Source organism: Balearica regulorum, chromosome 14, assembly GCF_011004875.1.
Source record: "Balearica regulorum gibbericeps isolate bBalReg1 chromosome 14, bBalReg1.pri, whole genome shotgun sequence".
NCBI lineage: Eukaryota > Metazoa > Chordata > Aves > Gruiformes > Gruidae > Balearica > Balearica regulorum.
In genome coordinates this window covers 10,384,695-10,395,236 of record NC_046197.1, presented here as the reverse complement: position 1 = coordinate 10,395,236, position 10,542 = coordinate 10,384,695, and the positions used below count along the sequence as shown (strand labels likewise).

The 10,542-nt window shown below is 42.2% G+C and overlaps 1 long non-coding RNA gene across 2 annotated transcripts; it reads left to right on the top strand.

Moving 5' to 3' along the window:
• The first annotated feature begins 286 nt into the window (after nt 1-286).
• LOC142603870 (uncharacterized) lies at nt 287-10,289 on the top strand. 2 transcript variants are annotated; one of them, XR_012837766.1, is made up of 3 exons: nt 287-404; nt 1,113-1,268; nt 6,304-10,289. It is a non-coding gene; the product is annotated as an uncharacterized LOC142603870 (long non-coding RNA). The 2 variants fall into 2 exon arrangements; XR_012837765.1 differs by lacking the exon at nt 287-404 and adding an exon at nt 618-797.
• The last annotated feature ends 253 nt before the right edge of the window (nt 10,290-10,542 follow it).

The following is a 10,542-nucleotide window of genomic DNA, read 5'->3' as shown; positions in this document are numbered from 1 at the left end:
AATGGTAGCCCTCAAACTATCTGTTGTTTCTCTTGAAATTGCATTAGTAACATTAATTGAGCCAAACTGCTACTCTGAAATCAGTAAGTAAATATTTTCAGAACTTTTTTATCAATGAAGAAACTGAAGCAGAGGGATGAATTGACTCACCTAAGACTACAGAATAAGATCAGCTTCAGCTCTAAAATTAGCAAGCGAATCTCTTCATTCTTAATTCTGTGTTCATAATTGTTCTTGCAAAAAAAGAATATTTTCCTCATTCCGGTTCACTTTCTTGTAGATAATTCAGACCATGGATGACTCTATCTGGATTCCTAACTAATGCCTCACAGCAACAAAACTGGTACCTCCTTCCAATAAAAAAAGAGTGGCCAAAAGGGGCTTTATTTGAGTTATCTTCCTGGGTATTTATTCCCTAAATTTCTTCATACACGTAAAATGTTTTGTCTCCAGGTTTCCTAGACATTCCTAATTTCTAGATGATACGCTATTCTTTAGATTTAACTTCTTGTTAATAGAGTTTACATTAATGCTTGATCATTTTTCTTATCTCTATTTTGTAATCTCAAAATTTCCTCTTTCCCAGAAAAGGGTAACCTTGATCCTTACCTGTTCAGCGTGGTTTTAGATAATATAACATCCTGTGACACTCATGTATGATTTCCTCTTTTGTTTTGTTTGTGATTCCTTACCCACAGCTGAGTTTTATGTTAGCCTCTGGCTTGTAGTACAGCTCTTGCACTGGGAATGTATTATAAGTGCTGTGACTGGGTCATGAGCAGCATTATTTGCTAAAGGTAAAGTTGGGTATGTACAGTCATCGTTTAGGTGAATTAGGTTTCGTTCATCAGTTGGGAAGGTGCAGTGACTTAAGGAAGGTGCAGTGCTTATTCACTTATGCCCCTTCTGCTGCTGAGGTGTGTTTGCTCCCAGCTGAACTGTAGCTTTTTGGTTTGGGGTGTTGTGTGGCAGGGTACGCACCGTGACGTTTTACCCCTGCGTATTTATTCACAGGATATGCTTGTAGCACTTGTGTCAGGGTGGGTTGGGGATTGAAGTGAGCGCATTGCTTTGCAGGGCGTGTTTACTTGATTATGTGTTGTATTCTGCAGGGTGTGTCGCTGACTGCATGAAGCATTAAACACAACTGCCGTTCAGGAAAAGGAAAAAACATTTTACAGAATGAAGAGAAAATGTTATAAAGCATTTAAAAATATAAATAACAGCATGTGAGGAAATTGTTCTGAAGGAACAGGATGCACATGAAGGTAAAGAATTCAAATACAAGTGCTGTGCTAAGTATAATCAGTAATGAAAGCTCAGCCCTTCCTCTTAGGATTTTAGTAAGCTACATGTTGACAACACTTTCCAAATACCAGGGACAAAAAAAGCAAGCTTTAAGTCTTGTTGCAGTGTAGTATGTGTTTATCATCATCACATATGTTATGCTGTCCATCTATTATTGTGAGCCTGGACTTTAAATGGACAGTAGAATAAATTAGTATGTATTCAACTTACTACATAAGGTCCTTCTTTATTGAATATCTGAGCTTTTTCCTTAAGAAGACATAGCAACCACCTGCTCAGTATGCAGAAGAAATAATCTGATTATTTGATAGATCACGGGGCTGGGTACAGCTGCCATGTGTATGTTTGAGTATGGAGAAGGGGGTCTGTGCAGCCACGCGGCCTCTTGTCCTGTGACAGTGGGCAAATACATCTTAGGGCAATGCTAAGGGGAATCTACCACTCTTAAAGTCCCTAGAAATTTTACCTAGTTTTTAATACAGTTTTTCTTTGCTTGTTTGCTTTACTTTTGGGTGCCAGGAATTTACTATGGAAAAGTCACAGTGAGCAGAATGTTTTCATATTTGGTTTCTTTTCGCACTGTGGAAATGAACTCCACAAAGAAGTTTCACCTCCTGTCACAAGCTTGCCTCATGTTTTCGTAGCATCCGTGTATTGATTAGCGTTTAGTGTAGTTCAGGAGACCGCAAACACATGAAAGGTCATGGCCAAAGGGAAATGCAAGTTAACTGTTAACTAGAGCAAAGTCCTGTGCTAGAGGACTTCAAACACTAAAACAGAGGGGCAAATCGCAAAGAGATTTGGGATTAGCAACAAAGAGGAGTTGAGTTTTAGGACCTGATTCTCAAAGGGACAATGCTCTCTAGTGAGGTAAATGCCTAAGTAAGTTCCCTGTACGCTGGAGAGGAATAGTTAGGAACCTAAGGAATTGAAGTGCCTTTAGCTGGTACACCAAGTAGTGAGATGCCTACGTCAGCCAGTAGGAAACACTTAGGAGAAGGGAACGTCTGAATATCTCACTGTAAAAGTCTGATATAGGACCAAAAAGTGTTTGCTTGTAGGTTTAAGTAACACATTTGGCATGGACACTTGAATCAGTCTTCTTGGTGAAAATATGCCTGGGAGCTGAGCTACCCCCTCTACTTTACTCACCAAGTGCTGAAGAGCACTGCCCTGGAAGCCTGTTCTGGAGCTTTGAACAGGGAGCAGTGCTGTGAGAAACTTTACAGCGTTTAGGGGAAGGGAGGAAAACGTGGTCTGCCCAGCTTCTCAAAGCTGAGCCACGGGGTAACCAGGAGCGCAAAATTTCTTGTGTCAGAATAGGGTGCCTGGTTAGAGCTCTCATCTGGGAAACAGTGGTGATATTGGAACTGGGGTACTGGTTTTATGACTTACTAAAGTTAAATATCTATAAGCACATAAGCACTCCTGACAGTTCCCTTCTGCCGTGTACTTTGAGACCTATTGAGTCACAGCACGCCTAGGAAATGGGGTCCTTAAGACCTTACTGGCAACCCCCCCACCTGATTCCTGGATGGATTTAGGCAAGAAGTAGCTGACAGCATTCAGCCCACCCAGAGCAGTGGGGCTGCTGGGCACAAAAAGGCGCCAGACCTTTTGGCGCCTAAAGAAGCTTTCACCAGAAACTGTAGGCACTTACAGCATCTGACGTAGCTGAGGAGGGGAGGGAAGGCTTTCCGGGGTTGCTCTCATGAGCCCAGGCGCCAGCAGTCTGCATAAGTTGCACTTTGGTGCCTGAGTGCTATTTTGGATCTCTCCCAGAGACCTTGCACCGGCGTGCTCTCAGTGGGGAGTCGGTGCGAAAGCTCGGCAGGGCCTGGGGATGCTAAGTGCCTGGCTTGCTGCATTAAGAATGACTTTCTCAGAATGAGTGGTTCCTAGGTATGAGCTATGGAAGCCAGCGCAGGCATCCAAGTGCAAGGTCAGGCTATGCTCAGGTCTCTTTCTAGCTTGAGGGAATGCTCTCCTGTGGCCAGCGATACATGGAAAATGGCATTTTCCAACAGAATGAGTATGTGAGGATTCAGTAGCACTGGGTCACCACAAAGGCCGTCAAGCAGTAAACAAGTTGACCAAACCAAAACCTTGACAAGGAGGAATTTTTCAAAGAAGGTGCTGGAAGCTTTGTTGGAAGACTTGCCAAATCCTGCTGCAGCAATGTGTGGGCAGCCAGTCACGCTACTGCAGCTTAGCAGGTTCTCACCCATCATGTGACCCACTGGAACCTGCCATGTGCGTGAGATGTTGAATAACACTTCACCGACTTACTTTTGGCATGCTCGTTTGTGCGGCCTTATCAGCTTTCTCAGTGGTTTCCTCTAGACATTGTGTAGTGTTCAGGGAGCCGAGTAAGCCCAGTGGGACATTTCAGACAAGACATACATACTCCTTTTGTAATCTTTTTCATAGTGAGGATATGGATTTTTAATTGCGTCTTCTGTGATTTGCTAGCAAGCTGCCTCTTCTGCAAATGACACTTGTGTTTTCATCATTCTTGCTTGGTCACTTGGCAGTCCTGTGATGGCCAGTGGATTGGGGAGGCTTTCTCAGTGCTAAAGAATCTGTTGCAGAAGTCAGGGCGTGACTAGAGAAAATCCTTTAAAAAGCAGTTTTATTAACCCTTTAATGAATGAAGCCAGAGGTCACTGTCTCTGGCCTTGCGTTGGTTTCACCTGGAGCCTGTGGACTCAGCATTTCTGAAGTGTCATTGGAATGGTAGGATTTTTCAGTATCTGGCTTCTGATTTGGAGTGGGGTTAATTTTGGATAGTCAACTTCAGATGACTTGCGATCTGATCTAGCATCTATCCTTGTTGCTGACTTCAGCGATCTGCCATTTGGCCAAACAGAGACTCCAAACTGGTGATTATCTCAAAGTGTTGGCTCTAGCTTATACGAGATGGAGACAAAGATGGAGAGAGGGAGTGCTGTAAATACACAGAGCACACAAAGAAGCGTGCAAAGATACGAAAGAATGAAGAGAGAAACTGCTTGAGAAGTGAATGCCCAGCAGAAGGGAATTGGGAAAAAGTGAGAGCAGATATGTAGGCAGACTTGTACAGGAACTTAGAGGTGAGAATAAGAAGTTTAAGCTCATGGCAGAAGCTAAGAGGCGATGTATCTGGGGAGCGCATTCATCAGAAACAAAGCTCAAGTGAAAGGTCCCTTTCAAATGACAGTGTGCATAATCAGAAGTCACTAAAATGACCTGAATAAAGCAACAGATAAACACTTACAGAAAACTCCCCCTGCCTTTAGGGGAAACCAGGCCTAGCAGTCTCCAGACTTCACCCTCACCAAAGGAGACCCCTTTCACCCTGTCTCCTGTGAGGCCACTTCATGGTTTCTTGCCCAAGCTTCTCGCAAAAGAGCAAAATACTGCCCTCCCCATGCTGTGATGATAAACCTGCAGTGGAGTTAGCCGGGGTATATTTTAATTGGACTTTTTTACTTTTTTCCTGGCACTTTAAAGTTTATGAACGGAAAGGATCAGTCTGACTCAGAGACTGGGCTACTTCCAAACATTAATCTTAGCTGCCATATGTTAATGTAGTTTGGCACTGGTGCATCCTGTGGTGTAAAGTCAGATGTCTGTGCGCTTTCATCTCTGGTGTCAGAGGCTACTAAAGGGAACATGTCAGAGACATGGGCAGATTGTGATCGTGTGACATGCGATCTACAGGCATTTGATGAGGTTCTATGAGTAAGACATGGCCTAGAAAACATCCATATTCTGTTCTCCTGAAATTCATATTTTATCATTTTGCAATATTGGTTGCCAAAATGATAATGTCCAGGACAATGCTTTGGCCTGTGCTGACTCTGAAATCTGTATACAGGTTTTGGTTATCACACTATTGCCCCCAGGCAATAAACTGGTGTATTAGGTTGGGTTCCGTGGTACAATATTTAGCCCCTTCCCTTTTGGTTGGCTTTGTAGCATGGGTATAACAAACACAAAAATTACTGTCCAGTTCATCATGATTTTTCCAGCACTGAAACATGAGTCTCTCATCGTTTGTGTTTCACTTTCTTCCATTCTCTCTCCCAAATGTTTCCATTATACGGTAACTATTTACAAATTTTACCCAGTCTTTGAGGATGTACACTCAAAGTATTTGGTGTTTCCCTGCCCCTTCCTCATCTTCTTACTCACGCACTCTGTTCCCTGAAATCTTCATGGGAACAACCCTATGCAAAAAAAGAGAGAAGTTTCCAATTCTGCTTATTTAAATGGAATTTCCCTGCTGCCCTTTTTCCATATCAGTGGATGTTTTTTGCTAGCGACAGTAGTGTGAACAGTGTCAGGAAGATGAAAACTTCATTACAAGAGCATTTGCAAAGGCTGACATTAGCCTAATGAAACTACTTTTCCTAGATGTCCTCTCAAGCCCATGTGCAGGGAAAGGTTTCCTCCAGAGGCAATTCAGAGCAGTAACCTCATTCCATGGAGAACATAGGGTATCCACAGAGATTAACTCCTTAAGTCTAAAACTTAAAAGCTTAAAAAGATTGAAATCCACGCTTGTCTTCGGTGGAGTTACAGCAGACATAGACCTAGGCTTGCTGTTGTAGATATGTTGGCCTTTTGTGCTGACATGGAGAAGATGCTCTTGGTTTGGTAACTACTGGTTTATTGTACAGGACAACAGCCCTCAGTTCTCTTCCCAGCTCTGCAGCCAATTTTTTAAGCAGTTCTGAGCAGGGAACCCTCTGGCCTTAGTTTTCAGCATGGGGAATGATGTAAGTCATTATGTTAATTAATATAAGACTTTTGTGCAGAACGGCAGAGATTTGATGGACATTCATCTGTAGCTGGGAAAGGCTTAAAGTTGAGAGATTGGCTTGTGATAATGTGGGTTAACAATTAATGAATAGCTCCCTTCTGCTGCACAAGAAGCTACACATACAACTTTCCCACACTGCAGGGAAATTTTCTGTGCACATTTTACATTTTTCTATTTCCCCACTGCAGGCGCTGAAACAGCCGCACGGACGTTTGTGAGCATATGACTGACGAACGGTACAGTACGTTCACTTGCCATCCGGAGACTCGTCAGAGTGACAAGTTGGAGCCGTAGAAGATAGAGATGACTCACAACTGGAGCTTTATGTAAATGAGGAACCTCTTGTGTTGCGTCCCGTTGTACCAATGGGGCCACGTAAAGTTCACGTCAGTGACGTTGCGTTCCCATGTCCCCTCTGTGTTTGAGGCAGGGCAGGGAATGGGGTAAGATAGGTGTGGTTCCCCCAGAGAGGTCAAAACTGGTAGTGAATCTGAATGTGAAACCCCTGGAACATCAGGCCGAAGATTCCTTCCCAGCAGCAATGCCTGGACAAAGTTTGCTGTTGCTTTTTGCTGTCAGTTGCAAAAGTGATTGAGCCTCTTGTTGCTGACTGAAAATTTTGAGGGGGAGCCAGATAAGGGGGAAGTAGTGAATTTAGGCGAAGCATTCTCTCCCTGGGAATTAATCACTTTTAGTAAGATTTATGGGTCATCTGTGACATAGCTAATAAACTCATTTAGCTTATCCAAAGCACAAGAAAACGTCCTACTGCTAACTGGCATAATACTGCATGTGCTCTCCTAATGGCCTCGTGTAGGCAGCATATGCTGGGCAAGAGCAATGAGGAGGAGTGGAGGCGCGAAAAGCAGTGCAGTTGAATTGTGTCTATCCAAAGCCACAGATAATGTTATTCCAGGTAGAGGGCCAAATTCTCTGATTCACCCACACAAAAATCACACTGAAGTTTACTGAAGACAATGGCATTAATCTAGTATAAAACGAATATGAGAGAGAAGAATGCCAACCTCCAAAATGTTGACCTCCTTAGCTGTCTTATTTGTAGGGCACCATGATTCATGTGTGTGTATATTGCTAGGAGACATAGCATACTCCAGCTACTGCAGATGACTGCAGAGAGCCAAAAGGTATGAAAAAGTCGACAACCTAGAAAGAATTTGTCCTGCATTAGATATGTTGTTTGAAATCAGAAGGAAGATTTAATTGACTCCAGTGGGAGTTTTGCTTGAGTAAGGACTTAGGAGCTGAAATGAGACATGAAAAAAAAAAAATCTACCTTGCTAGTCCAGAGCTCACAGAAGAGTGACTCCCTTTATTTACACTGTGTAATTCTGTTCAGGCAGATGCAAGTAACTTCCCTCAAATCGTTTCAGAGCCGTATCACTTTTTCTCAATATTCAGCATGTTTCTTCTTAAATATGATTCTGTTCCTTTATCTGTAGATATTATCTGACTGAAATACTATACAAATTTTTTCTCATCTGTTACAGTCATACTCATTTGATAATGCTCAGTAGATTTAGTTTATTTACCTCTGTCTCATTTTTTCCTTTTCTAATTGATTCAGACATTCATCTGTGGTAACCAGCCCTACCTATTTTAACCCTACCCTTGTTAGTATTGCAGCTACAGAATTAATGTGTGCTTTGACTTCCAGAGAAGTCTGCAGTAAACTTCCCAGACAGGTGATGAATTGATGCAACTCTAATTTCTCACTGGATTATAAAGGTCAGTCTTATGATGCTAAGAGTTCCTCCATGAGCTAAGTCCTTCATATAGTTTTGCTTTTTTCGCCTGTTCTCCACTCTGTCCCACAATGTAATAGCTGATAATTATGCTCTTTTCAATGGTGTGTCTCCTGGTCCGTTGAAGGTAGAACTTTTTTCTCAGCAGAGAGCTGACTCATAAGGTATGCTTCCTTCTATCCTTAGAAAAAGTGAGTCACTAATGGATTTTTCATTATACATTCAAGTACCATAAGACTGAAATTTTGTCCTACCAGTCTAGTCCTGAGGTAGTGTTTGGAAGTCTTTTTGATTTGGTATTTTAGTTATGTCTCAGTGAGACTCTGTGAGATACAATAGATGCTGTAAAAGGAGCTGGTTTTTATTACATGCTATGAGTATTCCCATTAACTTCAGTAGTGCCATGGTTTCACTCTTTGCATGCTGTGTGCTTCCCTAGCTAAAAACCGATAAAACTCCCTTTACACCTGCATCGTGACACATTCAGCATCTTTTTTCACGCAACACAAATAGGTTACAGTTGTTTTTCAGAGCTGTGTGAAAGCTGAGGAGACCGGGACATAACTAAAATAATATGAATCCCACTGGTACTATTGCATTAATAGAAATAGTCATTTTGTTTGGGCAACGCTAATTTGGTGACCTTTCAGACACCCAGTGAAGATTCACCAGTCTTCACAACGGCCCATGACAGAAAGCTAAATGCTATTATTTCTATTTTATAAACACAGGAATTAAGGTTGGAGGAGATTAAGTTGTGATAGGGAGGCAATGGAAGTATTGTGGATGCAACGTAGGAATCCTGTACATTGGTTTTTTTCCAATGCAACAATATTTTATATCAAAGATTTTGCTGTATTTACAGTCACTGCTATTTAACTTTGAGCGATGTCAATGTGAATGAGCATCTGGCAGAATCTGTGTAGAGCTGCAACATGGTCTGCAGTTCACAGGAGGGTACCAGCTTTGCCTGTCCATGTTTTATTCTGTTAAACTAGCTTTGCAGGGTGTCGTGAGGGGGGAGGTCTGAATCTCTCTGATACTGACAGGAGCTGTTATTTAAAACTGCATGCTGAAGATGCAAAAGGATGTTGCCTTGTTCTTCACTACACAAAAGTGGACATGCTGCAATGACAAGTTTGTAAATCATAGTTAGTTCCATTCTCACACCACCCAATAACTTTACAATCTCTCTGTCAACTTCCTGTCGACCTTGGGAAGCTATAATTTGTGATAAAAATGAGAGGTAAAATGTTGCATGTATATCAAAGCTGAAAAATTGTGGCTGGCTGACCTTTTCTTTTTGAGCAAATGCACTCATTTCCTTTACGTTGCTTACTATTTCCCTCTGAAGCTTGGAATAATAGGAAATCCTCCATGATTGTTCTCCTTAATCAGTGGCTCCATTTTGCCGGCTTCTGTTCCTTTCAATGAGCAGCGCAGAGGACCTCACCGTGCTGGTGATGGGGCATCGTGCTCTGTGCTGCCAAGCATCAGTGCTTCACAAACTCAGACATTTCAGTTCAGCTGCCATGGATGAGAGAATACCACGAGCGGTATGTGCTAATTTCAGTATGTTGTCAGAATAAGGAAACAGCCCCCTAATTTTCAGTTTAGAAAAAAATAAAAAGCAGGCACTCACTGGATTTTACAGTGAGATTTCCCAGTGTTTGTGATTAGGCTTAGATGAATAATGAAAATGAAAAGTTCGTAAATTTAGATTTTGCTTCATTTCCATATGTGGGGTAATGTCATTAGTTGTCATGTCACTGCTAATATTTGCATAGTCATCTGACAATTATAAAGAAGGCCTACGGATCTTTAGGACAAATAACCTCTCCAGAAATATATTCTGAAATACCTACTAATTATGACTAGCACATCATCTTTCATTTTCTGATTTATTTCTCTTTGTCATCCAGGCAAGGGACAGAAGTTCTATGTTGTGACCGTACACCACAAACCACAGTCAGTGTAGCATTTGTATGCATGCCTCTTGCTAAACACTAGGCAAGTTTTTAGAAATAAATACGGTCAATAGCTTAAAATAGTTTGTGAAATAAAAGAAAGGCTAAAGTTGCAAAAAAGATCACTGGTATTGCCTTTTCCTTCCCATTCTCCTCCCCATCCCTTGCGGGGGGGGGGGGGGGGGGGTGGGGGGAGTGAGCGGTTGCATGGTGCCCAGCTGCCAGCTGGGGCTAAACCGCGACACCTCTACTTTGTAAAGCATAACATAAACAAAACCACAGTGACGGTCCTGTGCTCAGGAAGAGCTGGTGGTTCACCAAGTCTTATCGCTTGCTTCCTCTTGCAGCACAGTGATGTCGACATCATGTTCCTGCACATGCAATATGCAAAAAGCTCAGGGTTCGTAATTCAGTGTTGGCACAAATAAACAATTTTTGCTTGTTGCTATTGATTTTCTGCTGTTCTGCTTTTCTCTAATAAACTTGATGTCTGCAGGGAGCCAGGTAGTCAGTCAGTCTCTGCAGACATTTTGCAGTACATCCAGTTTTTTCTTTCCTATCACATGGGTTTCAAGGGCAGCTTGCAATGAAAAAGATAGAGCAGTGTCCAGAGGACTTTTGTCAGCGCATAACCCATTCTTTATGCAGAAAGTTCCCAGAGAAGACAGAGGGGGTTTGTATGACAGTATGGTTAACA